Source organism: Ictidomys tridecemlineatus, chromosome 12, assembly GCF_052094955.1.
Source record: "Ictidomys tridecemlineatus isolate mIctTri1 chromosome 12, mIctTri1.hap1, whole genome shotgun sequence".
Classification (NCBI taxonomy): Eukaryota; Metazoa; Chordata; class Mammalia; order Rodentia; family Sciuridae; genus Ictidomys; species Ictidomys tridecemlineatus.
The window spans coordinates 46,200,328-46,222,400 of NC_135488.1; the positions used below are offsets into that span (position 1 = coordinate 46,200,328).

The 22,073-nt window shown below is 50.7% G+C and overlaps 1 protein-coding gene across 2 annotated transcripts in view; it reads left to right on the forward strand.

Annotated features, from left to right (window-relative positions):
- Positions 1-910: 910 nt before the first annotated feature.
- Positions 911-22,073, forward strand: part of Edar (ectodysplasin A receptor) — an 89,774-nt gene continuing 68,611 nt past the window's right edge. For both annotated transcript variants that reach the window (XM_040270880.2, XM_078028834.1), the window contains exon 1: positions 911-1,253. The gene's annotated coding sequence lies outside the window, so the exon portion shown is untranslated. The remainder of the gene's footprint in view (positions 1,254-22,073) is intronic.

A 22,073-nucleotide genomic window follows, 5' to 3' on the forward strand; every position in this document is an offset into this window, starting at 1 on the left:
CAAACCCCCAGTGAGGGCTCGTCTTACCAAACCTGCAAATCCAGGTTGACATTCTCCTTTGGGAGCCGACAGTAACTGGGTTAACTGTCCACCCTGGTCGGGTTAAGACAGGAAATGCGGTTCTGTTTCACCTCTGTGGAGGTAGAATTAGTCTTCTCACGTGTGAATCCAAGGCAGAGTGGGCAAGTTGGAAAAGAAGAACATAGAAATCTAGCCTGGAGGAGTTGTTCTGTTGTTCCTCTCTTTGTCTGCATAAGGAGAACTGGGGAAGAAAAGGAGAAGAGAATTTATTCTTTTAAAGTTGGACTTTTTTTCCCCCTAATCATTTTATTTTTGAGAAGGAGCTGAACAATATTGAAGGGTATGTCCTTTCAAAATGTTCATGTTTCAAACACTCCCCTGGTTAACTGGTTATGTGTGGTATGCATGGTTATCTGTAGTTATGGGAAGTTATATAGGGTGTACCCATTCGTCTGGAGTTACATGGGGCGCACAGGGCCGCCTGCAGTTGCATGATGGTGGGCTGAGGTCTCCTGCAAGAGAGGAAGCGGGTGACTCAAGACTTGCCATACATGTGGGGGGCTGGGGGAAGGGCAGGAATGTGCAGAAACATGTTCCAGGTTAAATGCAGACTGAGTCGATACAGCAGCACCCATGCCTGTAGCCATCTCAGTGGGGGGTCCCTCTGTGAACGAGTTTTGATTAATGATGTTTTGATGCAAATTTCACTTTTTAGCACTCCAGTGCCCAAAGGCCCTGGTTGTTTTGAAAGAAGACAGACTCCCCACCACCACCACTACCACCGCTCAAAAAAAAAAACAATTCAAAAATTTTTATACATTCTGTCTGGTCCCTTCAGGGGCAGGAAGTCCAGGACAGCCAGGTGCATGGGGAAAGTGGAAGCACAGACTGACGGGGCCCGGGCTCCAGCCTCTCCAGTGCCAGGAGTGACCTCTAGGTGGTGCAGGTGAGTTGCAGCAGGGAAAGCCCCCTCAGGAGAACTGTTTGCAAACTCGGAGACAGGACAAGGAGCAGTCAGGAAAAGTTCCCGGAGCCCTTTGAAACAGAAAGGAAGTGGGGCTGAGAGCAGAAGTGTGCCCGGCCCTTGGCACCCCTGTTGACCCTGGGACCTGGAGCACCTGCCTGTGAGAGCGGTCCCGGTGGCCACCTGTGAGCCTGGCGCCCCACGCAAGACCTGCCTGGCTCTCCTCATAGACCATGTCCTGCTAGAAGCTGACCTCGCCCAGGACCAGGTAAGACTGGATCCTTTCCTTCTGGTTTTCCAAACACTTGGGCTGTGGATGAGACCGAGATGTCATTGGCTAGGGAAAAGCCGGAGTGCATTTTTGAAATGCGTGTCATTTTTGGGTTGCGTTTGAACAAGCTTTACCGATGACTCTGCGTCTGTGCTACCAGTTCTCAGACCTGTTGTTCCTTTGTTTTCGCGAAAACATCAGAGCCCCCCGTTTTACTGGTGGTTGCTCATTTGGTTTGCCGGCTGTAAGATCTGGGCTCTGAAAGCAATGCTCGTCTCCAAGGTGCAGGAAGAGCGTGTTTCTCTGGTGTGTCCCTGAGCCTGGCTCCCCAGGCAATGTGAGTAGCAGCTGGGACTTTACTGGGGCTCCGTACCTGCCTCCCACCCTCAGACGATCCTAGGGTCCTAAGAGACCTTACGGGTGGGTTTTGAATCAAGGCTGAGACGTTGATGCCCTAGCTCTGTGTGGAGGAGGAGACGCATTGAGGATGGCGGGTGGCTTTTTGTGACACTTGGGGTCTTCATTCCCAGCCAAGAGATCCCCTCGGTGCTCTGACAGGCCCCAGGTAGATTAGGATCACGTGCAGGAGCAGGCTCTGATTTCCCAGCATCCTGTGGCTCCTGCTCCTGCACTTCCAGGGTTTGTGATGTTGGCAGGGGACAGCAGGCGAGGCTTGAACCGTGCCTCCTGCTCTGTTGCACCGGGTCAACATCAAGAGGAGCTGTGACCCCCATAGGTTAGTGGAGCAGGAGCCGCCGTGGGCAGTCAGGTGACTGGGCGTAGTTGGTGGGACACCTGCCCCCAGGAGGACTGAAATGAGCGGTGGAGAGAGAGGAGCAGCCGCCCGCACCAGCTCCTCCTCCTGGCTCCCCAAGGAAGCAATTCAAAAATCTATGACAGAAACTGGGTTTTTTTTTTTTTTTTTGCCCAGCTTGATGCTCTGAGATTTCTAGGTCATGGCCACTTGAAACTCTTACAGGTACATTTCAACAGAGCCCACCAAAAAAAGGAGGATTTGTCAAATTTGGGAAATGATCGTTTGTCCCAATAGTGGCCCATGTGTGTTCTTTATCTCTGAGAAGATGGAGGTCCCTGCTACCTGATGTCCCCTGCCCCACCCCTAAATAAGCCAGGCTGTACAGCGGCAGCACAAGTTTGATTTGTGACAGAAAGGATGGAGTGTAATCCTAGAAGGACAGGTCTTTGGAAGAACAATTCAGTAAAATTTCCAGCCACTATCTGGCTGCTTACTTTTGTAAGCAGGATTTTCATGTTGTTGACAAGACACATAGAGGGTCCCCAACTTAACCGTAGTTCACAATTTTTTTTTTGTTTGTTTGTTTATGACAGTGTGAATCGATCCACATTCAGTAGAAACTGTTCTTCAAGTTTTGAATTTTTTAAAAATTTATTTTAGTTATCAATGGACCTTGATTTTATTTATTTATATATAGTGCTGACTCTTAAACCCAGTGCCTCACACATGCTCGGCAAATGCTCTACCACTGAGGCACAACCCCAGTTCCAAATTTTGAATTTTGATTCTTTCCCGGGTTGGCAACTTGCAGTCTGAGCCTCTGTCAAGATGAGCCTGAACTCCCAGCAGGCCCTGAGTTGACAGGGAAACCACTGACACAGGGTGCTGTGTTGCTGAGCTAGTATGTTCGGTAGGGGAAGTGTTTTTACATGCATTTTCAACCTACGATATTTTTCCACTTCTCGTGGGCTTATCTCTCTGCATGATCTTATCATACATTTAGGAGCATCTATATTTGTGAAGCTCGGAAGTTTCAGGACTCACACTCTTCTTCATGCCTAGCGTGGTGTCTCCCACTGGAAAAGTAACCAACATTTGTTCAGAGCGGGAAGACAGACCTATTCCTACCCCTACTTCACAGGGTGCGAAAGGAAGTTGGCTCCTTAGAGTCCAGAGTGTCTCCTAGTGAAAAAGTTTCCGAGGTCTCAAGGGACCACGGATGGAAGAAAGGTTCAGCTGGTACTGGATCTGAGAGAACGAGTTTTGTGGTTTCCAAAGAACAGAATTCATTCTCAAAGAAATGCCCAGGAACCCAGCTTCAAAGACTGAAGCAAAGCTGAAATTCAAACACAGGAGCGGTAAACAGGATGGCATTTGGCAGCCCGCCTCTCTAGTTAAGTGGCTCAGCCCCTGGGCGGGCTGGCTTTCCCCTCACCTCCCCTGGCCTGCCCAGTGGCCCCCTGCACACCCCTTAGCAGATTTTCTTCTGGGCCCTGCTCCCCAATTATCCTCCATGACACCTGCCTGCCTGCTCCTTTGATGCTGTTTTAGACTCTGCCTAGGTAATTCCACCCACCAATAGCGTCATTAATTAACCCACATTAAATTCACTCAGCACATTAGATCAATTAGGAGACAAAAGCCCAAGCCCCTGTCTGTGAGGCTGCCACCTGCGTCTCCTCCCTCACCTCCACCTGTGTGCCCCCGCCATGCTGTCCTCTTGAATCTGTATGTTCCACACGGGGCTTTTATTCCATCTCTTGGGTTACTATTTTCCTAAATAAATAAAGCTAGGAAAGACAGACTGTTGTTACGTAGCCTCTCCCATACATTCCCACAGCACCAACACGACAAAGCACTTTCAGAACATTTTCCCAATAAGGAAATTGAGGCTCAAAGAGGCTCCCCGACTTGCCCAAAGCCACATGGGCTAATAATGCTCATGAGAACAGCAGTCACTCAGAACGCGAGGCATTGGAGGGGCTGGGCCTAGGACCTGTGTCCTGGCCTCTGAAAAGCTCACTTATGTCTGTCAGGTCGGGACAAGGACAACCACCAGTCCATCTCCATTTCCCCTGGTAATGTCCACCCTAGACACAAGCTCACCCTCCTCCTGTCCTTGTCATGGGCGAGGGCTCAAAAGGAAACCATCAAAATTTTCTTCCTAGTGAGCCATCCTGACAAAGGTTTGGAAATAGAAGAAAGATTTGAGTGCTTACAGTTTTTATATAGTAAAAAAAAAACTGTCAAAACTAAGTAAATCCAGATTGTTCGATCTTATATCCTGTATTAATCTAAGAGAAATTTTTTAAATGGCTTTCAGGTTTCAGCCATGCCTATAGCCCCTTGACCTCTGCTGATAAGAGACTATCTCACTCTCCATTCTTGTCCTTAAGGATGCACAAAGCATTACCTGAGGATGGTTAGCGGTGTACAAAGTTAAGGGAAAAGCTCTGTCCATGACTTGGTGGAGCAGGGGGGCATTCACTGAATAGCATACCAGGGGATCCTGCAATCCGAGTCCCCAGCACATCATGCACACTCGATGAAGATATGTATCTGCCGGGTTTCTGTTCACGACTAAAGGCTGAGGGCCACTCCAGGTAAACTGGGCTAGCTGGACTGCGAGAAATAACCACACAGAGACACAAATACCTTTTTCTTTGGGGTCGCTGTGATGGCTCCTCTGACCTTAAGGGTCCGCAGGAAGAGAGAGAGAGAGCACACACATGCTGACCCCTTTTATTGAGGAGAAGCTGTTCAAATGAGGCAAGGGGTCAGGCTTCATGGGGATGCGTCTATCTCCATGGTGTCCCCTGTCAGCAGGTTGACTGACACCTGGGTAGGCCACACCCCAGGGCACAGTAAGAGAAGGGGACACACACAAGGCATTTCCATGGAAGATTCTACCCTAAACAGGGCAAGGGGTTCTATTACAAAGGAACAGGTGAGCATAGCTCCACCATGGGGCTGTAGGAAGTCACACCCAGGCACGAAGACACAGTCACTGGAACCCTAGAAGAGCGGGGCAGTCCAGCAGCACGGGTGCCTGACACCACGTCGCCCAGCAGGGGAGTTAAGTCAAGTGCTAGGCTGGTCTCCCACATATACCCAATGAATGAATAGGATCTTTCATGTCAAAGGAAGATTGCCAGTTAATCTAATCACACACGTAGGGGGATAAGGGGCTGCTTCGACATCAAAGTACCCCAAGTTAACAAGCAAACTCCAGTTGGCAGAGCCACCCTCTCTGGGGCAGAACACCTGTTATTTCTCAAAGGCTGAGTTTCCAAGGTGTCAGACACCCTGGCTCCCAGGGTAGAACAGACCCAGGCTGGTGGAGTGACTCCTGCCTCAGTACCCTCTGGAAGTGCCCATAGTTTTGTACACACGTCAGTGACCCTTGGTTGTTTGCAGATAACGAGCCTCGCACAGGAAGATGACCTTGTGTTGGTGGCCCCAGCTGCACCCATCATGTCACAAGCCCATAAACCAGACTGCTCCACACATGGCCAGAAAGTGCATTTTTACTTGTGAGTCACGGCAAAACTCGCAACAGGAGCAACGACAACACAACCACATTATTGTGACTGATAGACATGAAGCCCAGGGTGCATAGAAGCCAAGCTTAGCTGGATATTTATAGATCCCTTGAGATTGATACAGGTGCCATTCAATGACTAGACACCAGCAACTAAAAGGTGAATCTGAATGCAGAAGTAAGATATTAGTCTCCTGAAAGTAACAGAATTCTTCCAACAATAATCCAATGCTGCTATAAAGCACTTTTTAAGGAAAGACATGCAAAACCAGACTGTAGATAAGGATGAAAGGTCGCTGTCTGGTGACTATCAAAGTATTCATTACCAAAAATATCCATGGTGCCAGATTTCCAACTCCTCATTCTTAATGTGCATGCACAAGAGAGAGACAAAAGGAGGATTTCAAGTAGGTCTTAATATGCACCCATTTGTTTATTTAACAGTCTTTTCTGAGCATCTACTTCATGCCAGGTACTATCCTGGGATGCAGTGATAAAAATGGTTCCATGGATAATAATAGAGATAATGTCCCTATAATCATGGAACCTAGATTCTAGTGCAAGGAGGGAAACCATAATAGATAAGCATGTAAGTAAATAAATCCATTGCCACCAAGAAATAAGCAGGACCAGCAAGATGAAGTGCGAGGGTGGGAACAGGGACCTCTGGGGAAAATGACATTGGAGTGAATACCTAGATTAATGAGAAAGTAAACAAGGGACCACAAGAGTGGAGGCCCCTATAGGGGGTAAGCTTAGGATGTCGGTCTACCAGCAGGAAGGCAATGGCCAGAGCAGAGGGAGGGAGAGAAACCCAGGAGGAGAAGCCCAGAGAACCAGGGCCAGAATGTGCTGGGCAGGGGGACAGGGGAGGGACATGGGCTTTCGTTGTTGGGAGCAGGAAGGACAATAAAACGATACATCAACTAAAGCCGACATTCGTCCAGGATTGTTCTTCTGCCCGTGCCACAGCACATCACACCTCGCCAAGCCACACAAGGTCCGGTTGGTGGCTGTATTCTGAGTGTTGGCATGGATGAGCTGGGTCTCCAGGTGGCCTCTTCCTTAGAGGGCAGGTTGGCTTGTCAGGAAAGGCAGGCAGCCGAAGTTGGCGGGATGTGGAATGATCCCCGTGCACTCAACATCTGCTGCCTTGGCAAGTGACACACGACAGAGGCACCCTTTTCTGAGAAAAATTTTAAAGACTTCTACTTGAAACACATGCTTGCATTTCGAAAAAGTCTGAAACTAGATTCTCAAGACTAAGTAAGTTATGCAAGAGAAGAAACCACTTAACATTCTTGCAGAGACCAGCGTGGCCTCCCAACTTGCACTGGGCCCTCCCACAGCCGGCCCAGGACACGGGCAGCCTCCCTCGCCCTGCCCACTTCCCACTTGGGGAGATGGAGGTGCATCCCCCAGCCCTTGGGAGAAGAGGGGGCAGGAACGCAGGACTGGGATCTAGTTCAGAGATTGTGCATCCGGCCAGCAGGCCAGAGCTGATCCTGCAGGCTGCACATGCGGCCCTGCGCATCTCCCAGCAAGTTTGATTTTCTTCCTTGTGATAGGAGCATGGAGGCCAATTAGGCAGGAAGTCGGGAAGGGAATGTTTCGGGAAAACCCACAGCAGTGAAAGCACACAGATGGGCGGTGGGGGAGGAATTGGAAGGGTGGATGCATGGCCTTGATGTCTGGTTGAGTCCTACTGAAGCGTAGGAATGTCTAAGTCCTTGGCGATGCTCGTGTGGGATACAGACATCTATCAGGTTGGCCGTTATTTACCCGCGTGGGTGTGGTTTGTGGTCGACTAATTTGTTTGAAGCTCTGTATCCTGGCATAGTAAACATCACCTCTGGCCCAGAAAACCCCTGATCCTTAAAAATACTGAAATGCACTGAGCTTCCTTAAGGTACCTTAGTGGAGTCTGGGGACTCATTTTCTTTTCAAACTTAGTCCTTAATAAAGGCTTGAAATGGCTGCTCCAAAACCTCCTGTCTGATGAAGGAGGGAAATCAGAGTGCACACCTCGGGAGGTGTCTAGACGCCCTCTCCTCTGCATCTCTGGGAAGCGTAGCTGAGGGAGAGGGTGCTGCCAGCTGGGCCCAGTGGGATTTGTAAAGAGCACAAATTCACTGTGCTTTGGTGGATTTGCAGTGTGGTTTTCTGCTGATGGGTTTGTTTTGTTATGGGCAATAAAATTTCCAATAAGTATCATTTACATTCTGTGGAATTCCTTTTGAATTTCAGCTCAATCTTTAGAGAGACAGGGGAGCGAGACCCTTCCCTAAGGCAGGTGTACATGCAGCACACTCCTGGGCTCTCCTGGCGGCCTCTGGGGAAGGCTGACCTGCTCCTGTGGCCCCTGTGATTGCCAAAAGTGTCCCTTCGGTACTCACTAAGCAGTTTTGCTCCTCATTTTATAGACAGAGGAGACCAAGGCAAGGATACTTAAGTCTCTTGGGACACTGGGTTTTGAATCAACTCTAAGAAGCCGGAGACCACACTTTCTCCAGAATTACTGCGGGTTGTTCTCCAACTTGAGGTTTCCACATGAAAATCATTATCCAAACAGACCACCCACAGTCTTCTGCCTTGACTCCAGTGGCTGGCGTGTGTGAGGGAAACACACTTGGGAATATTGCCCTGATGGTTATCACAGTTGTTGCTTTTGAAGGCAAATATTTAATTTGTGAAGATTGCAAAACTAGGAACAGTAGAATGTTGAGCTCCTCCTTGCGTTTACAGAAAAAGCAGAATCGAGACTCTGACAAACACAATATCTCCTGTTTTCTAAGGACCAGCTCTTTGTCCCTAACAGTATCAATTAAACAAAAGTAGGAGCCTCTGGAGACACAGACCCACTGAGCCAAATGCCCGTCCTCCAGGGAGAGTCTAAGAGTCTGCCCACCTCCTTGGGTCCTAATCAGGAGGGACCTTGGGTGCAGCTCTCGAGAGTGTGGACTGGATGATGGGTTTGGGGCAGCCCTCTTTCCTGTTCACCCTGGTGGCCTGAAGAAGACAAACAGGTCTCCAGGCCTCCCTGGGGAGCTTCTGTGTTCATTTTAAAAGGTCACTGCTTCCCCCATAGGATGACAGGCTCCAAATCTTGCTCCAAGTTTGGTGAGAATTAAAAGAAGCCGGAGACCTTACCCCTCCCTCTTCTTAGAGCTTGTCATATTGAAAGGAAGAAGCAGAACAAAGAGACACATAGTTATGCACAAATTCAAACACAAACTCACAAGAGAAGGGAAATCAACAGCGCTGGCCACTTTGCATGCACTGCGGTGAGTGTGTTCTCCTGCATTGCACTGGACCTGAGGCAGGTCTCACTTCCCAGTGTTCTCCAGCACCTAGCACAAGAAAAGAGAGGACAGCCCAGAAGGGCAGGGTGACTTGCCCAAGAGCTCTCTCCTGGTAAAATGCAGGATGTCAGCCCACATTCAAGGACTTCAACTTGGTGTCTTTTCAGAGATCAGAGATGGGAGAAGGTGAGCTGCTGCAAATTAGAGATGTCTAACTTCGTGCCTTTGCCACTTGGTCTGTAGGGACAGCTTCTACCCAGACAGGTGTCTAAAACCCTGGATCTCACTGAGTTCTCTAGAGAGGCATCAGCAGGCATCCTAGCTGGCTGGCCCCAAGCCTTTACAGGTGTTGAGGGCTGAAGGATGCTGGTTACTAGAGCAGCAAATGGAAGCCCATCTTTCCATTCCTCAGGGTGAGAGCAGACCCAGGTGGTCACTCTTCTCAAATTGTACCAGACTAAAACGAACCAGATCTGCTTCCATCTGGGCAACCTTTCTTCTCCTTAGAGTTGGGCTGGACATGACCCATTGGAGTGGGCTCAACCTCAGGAGACAGCACTGCTCAGTCAAGGATGGTGAAGGCCAGGAGGTGACAGAATGGGCAGGAACTCAGTCCCCAACGTGGGGACGTGGGCCCACATCCTGGCACCTCCTGTGCTGTGTGGGATGTAAGACAGTCCTTGTTGGGTAGCTGTTCCAGTTTCCCAAGAGAGGATAACAGCCCTCACTTCCTGAGAATGGTGCCAATTTAAGCTAGACGAGGCAGGTGTGCCAGGCCTTTCTAGCCCTTTATCAAACATCTGAGGTCACCAACTTATGGAAAAGGGGGATTTGGGGCTCACAAGTTTGGAGGTTCAAATGCATGATCATGCATACCTATTATTTTTAGGCCCCTGGTAGGGAAGCAGCATATCATGCTGTAAACACAGTGTGGAGCTCAACCTCATAGCCAGGAAGCAAAAAAAGAAGTAAAAGGACTCATAATCCCCTTACAGTAAGGGCATACCATCCGTGGCCTGAAGACCTCCCGCTGGTCACCACCTCTTCAAGGTTCCCAATAGCACCAGGAACTGAGGGACAAGCCTTTAACACATGGGCCTTTGGAGGATGTTCCAGATCTAAGCTATAGCAGCAGGAAAAACGCTTACCAAGATATGGCACTCTGCAAGTCCTGCCAAGGTGGCACGTGCACTCAGGAGGAGCTTAATGAGCAAACGGGCCTTGGCAGCCCTGCACTGGGACTTCCTGAAGGTCAAGTTCACGTGCAGTATTTACCTTCCCTGGAACAACCTGTTGATCTGCAAGACTCAGAACACCAGGGCCCTGCAGCTAAGGGGCAGCCGCACTCTAGGGGACAGAGAAGGTTCTGTAAGCCTCCTGGACCGTGCTGTTGGGTTGGCCACCTCCCCATGAGTGACACCCTGGTCACACTGAACGGTCTAACACCAGCTCAGGGTAAATGCGCCTGCTCCAGGACTTCTCTGCCCCATTCATTCCCTTCTCGTTCCTGCTCACACATCTTCTCATCAGAGAAACCCTCCCGGCCCCACTGTGTAAAATAGCAGCCCCACCCCAAAACTCCTCTTTTCTTCTTATCCACAGCATCAATCATTAGACGACTTCTTTCATGCACACGCGCACGCGCGCGCACACGCGCACACACACTGTGGCATAAATGCTGTCACGTACATGTGAGCCCAGAACTTGGTGGGGGATCTATGAACACTGTTGGGAAACAGTTCTTCTGAGGTCAGAGCTGGGAGGTGTTTCCTCCTGTGTTTCTAAGAACCTCCCAAGAGGAGCTTTGCTGTCCTCTCCACACAGAGATTTCAGGAGGTGGCTCTCATGAGCCTCCCCGGGGTCCTCTCACTGCAGAACTGTCTGGAGTCAGGGGAGCACACAGGGAAGGTGAAATGGGCTCAGGTGAAAGAACAGCCAGGAGCCCCCTGAACTAGCGGGGTCCCAGATTGAGAACTCAGAGGGACCTCCCCACGCCCTGGCATCCCCCTCGGTGGGACCCGACAGTGGCTGATATGACTAAGGGCAGTGTGTCCAGTGGCACTGGCACCCACCGCAAACGGGGAATATCGTACTGGTCTGTAGGTAAGGAGGCTAACCCGGAGAGCTGAGGCCAGGGGCCCAGACCCCCTCCGTCAGGGGCATAGAGCTGCAGCCCGCCTCTGCCTGCCCCCCAGCTGCCGCGTGCTGACGAGCTCCTCTGCCAGGCAGCCCCTCCCACACGCTGCCATCAGGGACGGGGGCTGGTCAGCAGGAGCCCATCAGGATGGCTCATGGTCAAGTAAAGACCATGATGGTCAAGTAAAGAAATTCTACTCGAGAGACCAACTCTAGAGAGGAGCACTGAGCCTTCCCACCCGCACATCACAGATCTTTTCTTTGTTGGCCACAGACCTCTCTTCTCCTTGCCAGTTCTTGTCCTCCATGGCTAACCCTGGGTGGGGAGGCAGGGGACACCCATCACTGTGCACCCAGGAGCCTGGCTCCGTGTCCTCAAGGCCTCCACCACCATGTGACAGGTGCCCACTTTACAGGTTTTCTTTCCCCAGCCTTCTCTTCACTTCTTACAGCATGCTGTGGGGGTGGGGTGCGATATGCCTGGGTATGTCTGTGTCTGTATGTATCTGTGGGTGTGTATCTTTGTATCGCTGCAAATGTATCTGTGTGTGCATGAGTGCACACTCATGGGTAGCTTGGGAGGAAACGTGGCCCAGGCTGGGGAAGTGGGAGGAAGAGAGGTGCCAAGGGCCAGTCCCAGCAAACAAGGGTACTGAAAGGGTGAGAGGTCCCCCAGTTGGAAGAGGCAATTGAATGACACTATTCCCCTTCTAAGGTCTTAAAAGTAAAGATACAGATCTTCCCTTTCTCCAACAGAAAGAGCCCTTCCTCAGAGGTGGGTCAGATCCTTAGGAGACTTGCTGGGGAAATGCAGCCGAGTCGGAAGCGGCGGAGGCCTGTGGGATGGTTCAGCTGCCGTGGGTTTTAGTGCATCATGTTTCCTACCACACTGAACATTTTTGAAACTGGCTTTTCTCTGCTTACTAAGCAGACATCTGAGCCCTCGCTGGAAACGGAGTGTGTGCTCCTTAGGCAGGGTCCCCCAGCCGCAGCCCCCTGCTGACAACTCTCCCCGGTAATGGTTTCTTTCTGGAAGGCTTTCAAATTGTATTCATTTGCGTTTACATTATCTGCTTCCCTCTGCTCTGTGTGTGGATTATTCTCCTGTTGGGTTTAATTTAACCAAATTTGCAGCTGTGCTAACAAAGTCATTGATGCCCTCCTGCCTTCAGAATAGGCACTTCTCTGGCTTTAGGGACAGACTGTCTCCATGGCGAGACGCCCCCAACCCCCAGCCTCTGTCGCTTTTTGGTGTTCTTATCTCTTCAAAAACGCCTTTCCTGGGACCAGACTTCACCATATCTCAGATTCCAAAGAGTGAGTTCCAACGGTTTAACCGCTAAAATTAATGATTTATGAAAATCACGATTAGAAACAAAAAGCGCCCTCTCAGTGCTGTCAGGCTGGGCTCCGTCAGGAAGACGTGTGGGTTTCGCAAACACAGAGACCCCTCGGAGCACTGCTCTTTAGAGATGCATTGTGAAACGCAGAGCCCTTTTGAAAAATAAGACAAACACGCAGATTAGCAAACACACCCAGACCTGCCAAGTTCAATCTTTTTGTGATTTTTTTTAATGAGCTTTTTTATATAATTAAACTTAATGGAAGACCTGAAGGCCTAATGGTGACTATTGGGAACCACAGAGGTAGAATAATGAAGGGTACAAGACCTCATGGTGGGTTTTACCCCTTAGGATATTTCTCCTAGGCCCTGCCTAAAACTTTCTGAGCTTCAAAGACCAGGGATGGGTTTCTCAAAGAATTCATGGCTATTCTGAGCGAAGGCAGCAGCCCACAGCCCTGCACTTGGCATTGGAGAGGGATGGCCTGCACAGCCCTGTCCTCGGCCCTTTGCCATCTTCTTGCTGTGGGCACTCCCCCAGTGGAGCTGCCCTTTGTCAAGAGGAGGAAGACGGCTTTGAACTGCAGCCCCGTCCTGTGGTTCAAACAATGAAGTCCGCTGGAGTTCCGCCATCAGAATGCAGGCTCCTTAGGGGCTCTGTCTATAACAGAGGCCACGGCCTTGCCCGCAAGTGAGCGCGTAAGCAAACCCTTCACCTCTAGTTCAGCATCTAATGTGACGCCTTAACAAGGGCTTAAAAAGCGATGGGTTTGTGCGATTGAGGCTGTTAGCAGGAAAAGAAAACATAAACAACAATTTCACCCTCAACAGAGCTTATCCAGGTTGCAGCTGTAGAATCCAGTGGGCCCTCAAAAACACTGACTGCCGCAGTCTGGCTGGGCACAATCAGGAGCCACTTGTCAAAGAAACGAACTTTATTTTTAGAACTACAAACGCCAAGCAAAACAGCTCCTCGGGAAAAACCCTCAGAGCCCAACTGCCACCACCGGCTTCCACAAGCCTCCCCACCTCCCACAATCCTCCTGCTCTTGAGGCCGATTGGCTGGGTCGCGTGGGCAGAGCCAAAGAAGTCCCCCAATGAGCAGCTCCATGGTCTGAAAGGGCGGGGAAACAGCCCAATGAGCATCACCGCAGAGGAGCCAATCAGCTAGATGTTGCTGGGGCCACTGTGAGCCAATCATCAGCCGGCAGTCTGAAAGGGTGGGGAAACAGCCCAATGAGCATCACCGCAGAGAAGCCAATCAGCTAGAAGTTGCTGGGGCCGCTGTGAGCCAATCATCAGCTGGCAGTCTGAAGGGTTCTGGGGCCCCTTGGGCTGTGGCTCTCAACAACTGACCCCTATTACCACAGCCTGCTTTGAAGTCTCGAAGCCTCAGTTCTTTAGAGAATATTCTGGACTTTGTCACCAATTCAAACAAAGAGACTCCTTTTACGAGTGCGGATTAACAAAGGCACCCAGAACCTGCCAAGTTCAATCTTTTTGTGACTTTTTAAGGAGCTTTTTGTATTTAATTAGACTTCATGGAGACCAGGCCACCTAATCAGAACCACAGATATTAACAGGGGGTCTAGACCTGGATGGTGACGATGACCCCTTAAAGAGTACTCCCTGTACTCTGCCTGGATCCTTCTGCACTTCCAAGTTCAGTGAAGGTAAACAGTTGGCGTTGATGCTCTAGGAGTTTCCATCAGGTTTTCCGTTGCTGTGACTCAGTGAGCTGACAAGAACAATTTAAGAGGAGAAAAGGTTTATTTTGAGGCTCACCGTTTCAGAGGTCTCAATCTATAGCTAGCAGGCGCCATTCCTCGGGCCTGGAGGGAGGCAGGACACCATGGCAGGAGTGTGGGGCAGAGGGAAGCAGCTCACATGGTGATCAGAAAGCAGAGAGAGACTCCACTCCTCACATACAAAATATATACCCCAAAGGCACACCCCTAATCCCCACCTCCTCCAGCCACAGCCCACCTGCCTTCAGTTACCACTCAGTTATTCCTGTCGGGGATCGATTCACTGACTGAGTTAAGGCTCTCCTCGCCCAGTCGTTTCTCCTCTGAACCTTCTTGCATTGTCTCACACATGATCTTTGGGGGGCACCGCACATCTAAACCATAATGCCAGTGAAAGTACCTTTGGACAGGGAAAGTTCTCCAAAGAGCTGAAGGTGGAGGTCACAGGGCCAGCACTGATGGACCATAAAGGCAGACCTCCTGGCAGGTGTCCAGGACACTCTGGGCCACCAGCATCATCAGCACCCTTGCTGGCTCATCCATCACAGCACCTTCATGCACCCAGCCTCTCTGTCTCCCAGACAGGGAAGCCAGGGCACCCCAGATGCCCCTTTATCTAAGCATCACTCTGCCTTCACTCGGTACCCAGGGCTTGGCTCTGGTGCCCTTCTCCAGGTGCAGGAACCAGGGAGAAGAGACTGATCCTTGAGCAGAGGTAGGAAAAAGGCAAGCAGGGAGTATCCTGTCATGCCTGAGAATAAGAAGGTGCTCAAAAAATAAATAACAATTAGAGCAACAAAATAAAAAATAGAGCATTGGATTGAAACCCAGAGTTTAAAATAAATACCTTTATTCAATCACTGACGTAAATAAATGATTGCATAAATGAACTAATAAATAGAGACACATCTCCCCTACAGAAGAATGCCAAATAACTTCTGTAGATGCTCTTCCCTCAAGGAGGTACAGCATTGCTCCCCATCCCTTAAGTGTGACTGTGCTTAGGGACTTCCTTCCAAAGAGGACAGTGTGGAAAGGAGGAACCACTTCCCGGACCGTCATTCTCAGGGGTGATCAAGGTGAATGCTAACAGTGTGAGTCTGCCGAGGCACACCCTTGAGAGGATGCGATGAGAACTTGTCTCTGTGGCCTTCCTGCCTCACACCGTAACCCCGTCTGATGATGAGAGAAACCTCAGACAGATCCCAATTAAGAAAATTCCACAAAATACCGGACCAGCTTTCCCCTAAACTGCTAAGGTCATCAAAAACAAGAAGGTCTGAGAAATTGTCAGTCTAGAGGCACCTAAGAGATATGATGATTAGTGTTCTACCGTATCGTGGAGAGGGGGGATCCTGGAACAGAAAAGGGATTCTTGGTGAAAACTAAAGAGCTATGAATAAAGTATGGACTTGCATTAAGATCAACGCATCAAAGTTGACTCGTCGGATGTGACAATTATAGCACAGATCTTAACCAAAGGAAAAATTGGGTGTGGGGTGTATGGGAACTCTGTCCTGTATCTGCAACTTTTTTTTGTAAGTCTAAACTGTCCTAAAGTAGAAAACTTACTTAACAGAAACCCCTCTCTGGGCTCAGGTGCTTCCTCTTTGCTCCGTGTTGTTTTTACTGTGTGCAGAGTACCTTGCAGCAGGAGAGGACTTTGGTGACTTTTCTCACTGGTTCTGATGATGGAACAAGAATTTCTATCTGCGGAAGGTCAGGGCTTCCCCATATCACAGGCCCACTGTCCCTGGACATCAGCCACCAGCTAGGCAATGCCTGCCCTTCTCTTACAATCTGTGTCCCACTGACCACGTTACCCCCACTGACCACTGGGCTCTCCCAGGGGCTTTCCTTTCCGGGGTGTTTTTGAAGCTCCTTAGCACCCACACCCCAGCCTCATGCCCCCAGCTCACTCCCAGGCCTTTTGGTACCAGTTACCCCACTTCACCCCCAGAGCTGTGGTGCGGGGGTGAGCTGAGCTTCCATACCTCTCTCTCCTGCACCCTTCTTCTTAATTGAGGTTTATGATCACCTACTATGTGTGGGGTCCAAGCTGGACCCCAGGACTAAGAACACAGGTCTTTTTCCCATGCACTGGCTCATTCCCATGTCTCCCACCCCACTGTCCTTGAACTCGGAGTCCACGGGCTGACCTCCTGGGCGGCACTACGTGGCAGGTCCCCTGCCCTCTGGTTTCTAGTCACACTCAGGAGATGGAAGGCACTTGTGGGAAGCAGAGGGCAGGGGTTCGCCCTGCATCTTTACCTGAGGCCACAGCTCCTATCCCTGTGTTCATATCCACCCTCTCCCTGCCCTTTCATGCTTAGAGTGGGTGGAAGCTTCTGGGCTGCTGCACCATCTCTTGATATCCCTGGATCCTACCCTGCACCCTCAGCCAGGCTTTTTGCTACACTCACCCACGTGGCACTTGAGGCTGGGCTTGGGGGAAGAGCTGTCTGAGTGACGGGGCTGTGGCTCCCCAGGCCTGGAGTAAAGGTGACACTCACTCAGGAAGCCTGCAGAACAGCTCCCTGGAGAGTGTCGAGGATGGTGGGTTATAGCCTCTGGGTCCTGAGTCTTCAGACAGGCCCGAGCCCCCACGTGCAGGCTGCAGGTGCCTGTGTGCTCCTGGCCACGCGCTCTTGGCCAGGCAGCTTTGGGTAGTGCAAAGGGTTAAAGTCCAGTGCTGTTACCTCCTAGTACGCCAGGTCCTTCTCCCTTGTGAGTCTGTGTCTTCACTTGTAAAACGGTAATAATATCTACTTTTTATGGCATAAGGATAAAGTAACCCTGGTGAAAAGGGAGCCGTGGTGTCTAACGCAGACTCCACAGTCAGTACATGGCACCTTTTATTTTTCTTACTATTCCTGTTTGGAGAATGAATGGGTGGGAAGGTCTCGTTCTCCTAGAGATGGAACGTTGAGCCTTCTGTGAACAAAAGCCATGCTTACAGCTCAGTTGATAACAGATAAGAACTCTGTGCTGGAAATGTCCTGTGTACCTGACCTTGAATTCCAGGAAAAGTTGTTGAATTATTTATATCAAACCAAAGGCCGGGGCGGGGGGGCACCCCAAGGAAACCCATGTTCCTGGGCCTTGGAGAATTCTGATAATATTTCCTTCTTACCATGGGTTGGAAGTCAAGGCTGTGGCTCCAGACAAACTGTTTCTGGGTTTTGTAGTCAGCATGGTGTTTTGGACAGGCAGGGGCCACTGTGGGTAACATGGGTGTCACTGTGGGTGGATCCAGTCACACTCTCCCTGTAAAGTGCATTCTTTGTCACCCTAGCACCTTAGCAGACCCAGGGAAGAAGTCATGGGGAGTTCAGGGAGCCACACTTCAGGCTAGGACGGTTCCAGCGCCATCAGACTCCAGTGCCACCTGGGTTTAGACTCAAGACATCCTCAGGCTCCAAAGCACAGCCCCCTTCTGCCCCAGTCAATCCCTGGAAGGGACTACTCAGCTCCCAAAGGCTTGTTTTCACAAAACGCAGGGAGGTGGCATCATAAGTACCTAGTGAGACCGCCTCATAGGAAATACTTCGCACTTGGAACGCTGGTGGCCTCGTTCTAAGCATGCCCCACTCAGAAAGAAAGTTCTAGAAGAAAATCCATAAGGCAAAGGGAAGAATCCAGCTGTTCAAGATTTCGGATGGTAGAATAGGAATGGAGAAAGAGGTACAGAAGACGGAAGGTCCCTGACAGGAGACCCACCTTTCCCTCCCCGTCTGAGTCTTAGCATCCATTTTCTGGGCCACAAGGCCATGGTTTGGTGACTAACAAATCAGCTGAGGGTAGTTTATTTGCTTGTTTGCATGTGGTCGAATCAGCCAGCCACGCTCTCACTCCAGTGCCATCACAGCCCCAGCTATGAGGCCAGCAGAGCAGGAAAAGAGCCCAGAGTCCTTGTTCAGACCCTGGGCAGCCTGGGCAAGGCCTCCTGCTCCTCAGCCCGCTGCTGCAGCCTGACCTGGCCCTGCCCCAGCGCTCCCACAGCCAGGCAGGCTGCAGAGGGCAGTGGCAGGAATGTTGGCACAGAAGCCAGCCAGAAGGGCTGGGTAGACGCCCAAGGGGCTGAGCGAGAGGAGTGGGGACCACAGCGTGACCGCGTGGGCTTGGGCTGGGCCACAAGGTGGTGCCAACGCCTGCCCCAGCTTTGCTTTTATTGTCATTGTCTGACTTAAATCCTCAGCTTCTCAGGGACTGGGACCAGCAGGTCTATAGAAATTCTGTGGCCCAGAAATGGGTGCCACATGGAGGTCCCTCCCACTGGGCTGTGGCTGAAATAACAGAGGTCTGGAATGTGTGTTAGTCATCCGAGGCTGTGCGATGCAGGACCCCAACACGGAGCAGCTTAGGACATCGACCGGGGCATCTCATGCTGCTTTTCTTTTTTAATATTTTTTAAGTGATAGATGGACGCGGTGTATTTTTATTTATTTGTTTTTTAATGTGGTGCTGAGGATGGAACCCAGTGCCTCACATGTACAAGGCGAGTGCTCTACCACTGAGCCACAACGCCAGCCCCTCATGCTGCTTTTGAGGCCAGGGATCAGGGAGCCTCTCAACTGGGGCTTCTGGCTCAGGGCTCCTCCTGAGGGCTCAGTCCACTCCCTGCATCATCTGAAGACTGGGCTGGGCCTGGAGATCTGCATCCCAGAAGGTGCATCCCCATGGCCATGGGACCTCCCTACAGGCTGTTGAGCGTCCCCACAACATGGCAGCTGGGTGATGGGATAGAGTGAGCAGGACACTGCAGAGTCTTTGGTGACCCAGCCTCTGGAGTTACACATGGCCCCTCCCTGCTCTTTCTCTAATTGCTAAAAGTGAGTCACCAAAATCCAGCCACACTCACAGGGAGGAATTCTCCCACAGTTTGAAGGCAATGTCAACGAATGGTTTAAACCCGGATGACTTGGCTTCTCACTCAACTTGTCTCTAACTTCTCTGTGACCTTTGGCTAATTTCTCCAAATCTCTGGGCCTGTTGGTTCTTCTGTAAACTAAGAGAGCTGAGCAGTGCTCCAAGGGCTCCACTCGGCCCCCAGGCCCTGTCATTCATTCGTTCTTTGCTTTTATTTCACGAAACAACTCTTCAGTTCTTCTAGAATACTTGAGAAGGGCTGGGGATGTCGTCCACTGGTGGTGTTTGCCTAGCATGCATGAGACGCTGCGTTCAATCCCCAGTACCACACACACACACATACACATACACACACAAAATATATATAGAATAATTACAGAATGCTTGGAAAGCCTCTGGAAATACTGATGCCTACTCTTCTCATCAGTTATAGGTGGTCTAAGGCAGATCCCAGGTACCCCACAGTCTTTAAACACTCCCCCAGTGATCCTAATGTGCAGTACAGGGCTGGGAGCCATAACTCCCCACTTGGATGCGCACACAGATCACCTGAAGCTCTTGTTAAAATGCAGATGTTGATACCACCGGTGTGGGTGGGATCTGGGATTTTGCATCTCTAACAAACATCCAGGTAATGCAGGGACTTCCAAGACGACACCTCCAAGAGCAAGATTCTAGATGCTGGCAGACAGGTGCAGAACTACAAAGATAATTCTCACCAGGAGGAGCAAAGAATCCAGCCGGGGAGGCAAGACTCAGCACGGAAATGCAACCCACAGCCCAGAGTGGGCAGCAGGAACCGAGGCTGAGGGGTGAGGGAGACCCACCTGGTCCTGTTACCCAGGTCCCCAGCCTCATCCTGCACTGCCCCCCACCCCCACAGCAGGAGGCTGCAGAAAGTCCCGGCCCTGCTGTGGTCTTTGGGAAGTCTTTCACACCGTTAGGTGGTTTTGCTGAGCAGTAGTTATTTCCACAGGGAAAGGAAAGAATTAGCAAATTCATCACTCGCCTTTGTTGGGTTGTGCAGTCTATTCCCAAGACTAAACATTTGTTTAGCGAGCCTGCTTTTATGGGTGCCACTAACAAATTGAAGTGTGCTTTCAGGACTTTATTTTCACGGTGTGAAACTCTAGGCTCATGGAAATTCTAGTAAAATTTCTTTGCATGAAAGCCACAGTCATCCTTGTCCCAGTTTTCCCTCTTTTTTTTTTTTTCCTACCTTATGGTTTTTCTATTTTCTCCTCGGGGGCCCTCTTCCTGTTCCTGGAGAGGGGAAGAATTGGAGGTATTCCAGAACCCCAGGACTTGACCCCCCACACCTCCCTGATTGCTTTCTTTTCCTGGCCCCCAGGCCTGGCTCTGTGTGCAGCCACCAATGCTCCCCTCCACCCTCAGTCCTGCCTGGCTCCCAAGGCCTGTCCCAGTCCCCAGGCCAACCCACCCAGCGTCCTGCTCCCTCTGCCTCTAGCTATCCAGAGTGACGTTGGCGTCCCCTCGTCCTGTAGCTCAATCATGGAAACAGACTCCTGGCTCCCAGGTTCTCTCTACTCCAGCTGACACGCCACCTGCTATGAATAGTCCCAGACGGCTCCTCCCTCCCATCCCTGAGTCCAAACCTGTGGGTTCCTCGTGTCCCAAAGAAGTTTTTCAACATTAACATGCACCACCTGGAGCCCCACTAAAAAGTGTTCTGACCCGGGAGTCTCACTCCAAGGAGCTCCCAGTGAGGCACCGTCCTGGATTGAGGCTGGAGAAGCCAGGCTCTGCAGAAGGAGTCCTCTCCCAACCACGCCTGGTCTCCCACGCCGAGGCACAGGTCTGCTAGTCACCAAAGTGCCAGCATTCAGGCTGGGCCCAGGCCTCCTCCTGGGGGGCTGTCCCTCCCTTAGCTGTTCTGCCCTCTTCCTTCATTGTGTCTGGAGTTGAGATTCTCCCGACGCCTTCGGTGCCTGATGTTCTGTCACCCTTCTGGGAACCCTGTGTGACTTTGTCCTGCCATGCTCCCGATCACTCGCCCCCTGGCGAGGTTAGTCATGTTTTTTTACCCGCCTCTGACCTTCCAGACAGAAGCGAGGCCCCAGGGACGGTGGCTTACGCCTTTCAGGTCTTGTGTTTTCCTTTCAACGCTGAAATAGTGCCGTGCGTTCAGTAGGCCCTTAATGATTACATTTTCTCTAAATGACTCAGTAAAATCCCCTACTTCATCGAAAGTGAGTTGGAGAAGTAAAGGAAATAACGAGATCGACTGAAACAGAACCATCCCCATTTCCTAGCCCTCCGTGAGCTGTAGCATCATGGTCACTTGGTGCTAACACCCGCCACCGCCCCCCAGGTCCTCGAGCCACGACCTGCTGGTCTTTGGTGTCTGGTTCTGACAGGTGTCAAATACATGAGGCGTGAGTTCACTCACCACTCTCTTCTCACTGGAGATACAGCCATGTGCCTGCAGCCATCACGATGTCCGTGGGTCATGTAAGTCAGTGGCAAGGGGGAAATGGGGAATTTTTTTTCATTTTTTATTTGTTCTTTTTAGATGTACACGATACTAGAATAAATTTGATGTATTCTACATACATGGAATAGAACTTCCCATTCTTGGGGTGGTACATGATGTGGTTTCACGGGTGAAGTATCCATATATAAACATACAAGAGTTATGTCCGAGTCATTCCACTGTCTTTCCCAATCCCATCCTTCCTCCCCTCCCTTCATTCCCCTTTGTCTAATCCAATGAACTTCTATTCTTCCTCTCCTCCCCTTGGTTGTGTGTTTCTGTCCTCATATCAGAGAGAACATTCGACCTTTGGAGATTGGCTTCTTCCACTTAGCACGAGAGTCTCCAGATCCACCCATTTACTGGCAAATGTCATAAAGTCAGTCTTCGGCTCGATTCTCCCCTGGGAGCTAGGAAGAAAAGACCAGAAGATGCTGGGACAGGCAGGTCCTTGCCCCCAGAGCCTTGGTGTCCCTGCTGAGAGCACCTCATGAGCCTTCCCCTTCAACAGGCCACGGGCCTTCATGGCTCTGAGTCACCTCCTCAGGGGAGGGATGCAGAGGAGAGACCTCCCTATCACCCACACATGCTCCCACCCCACTTGTCAAGGCTTCAGCAATGAAAAGG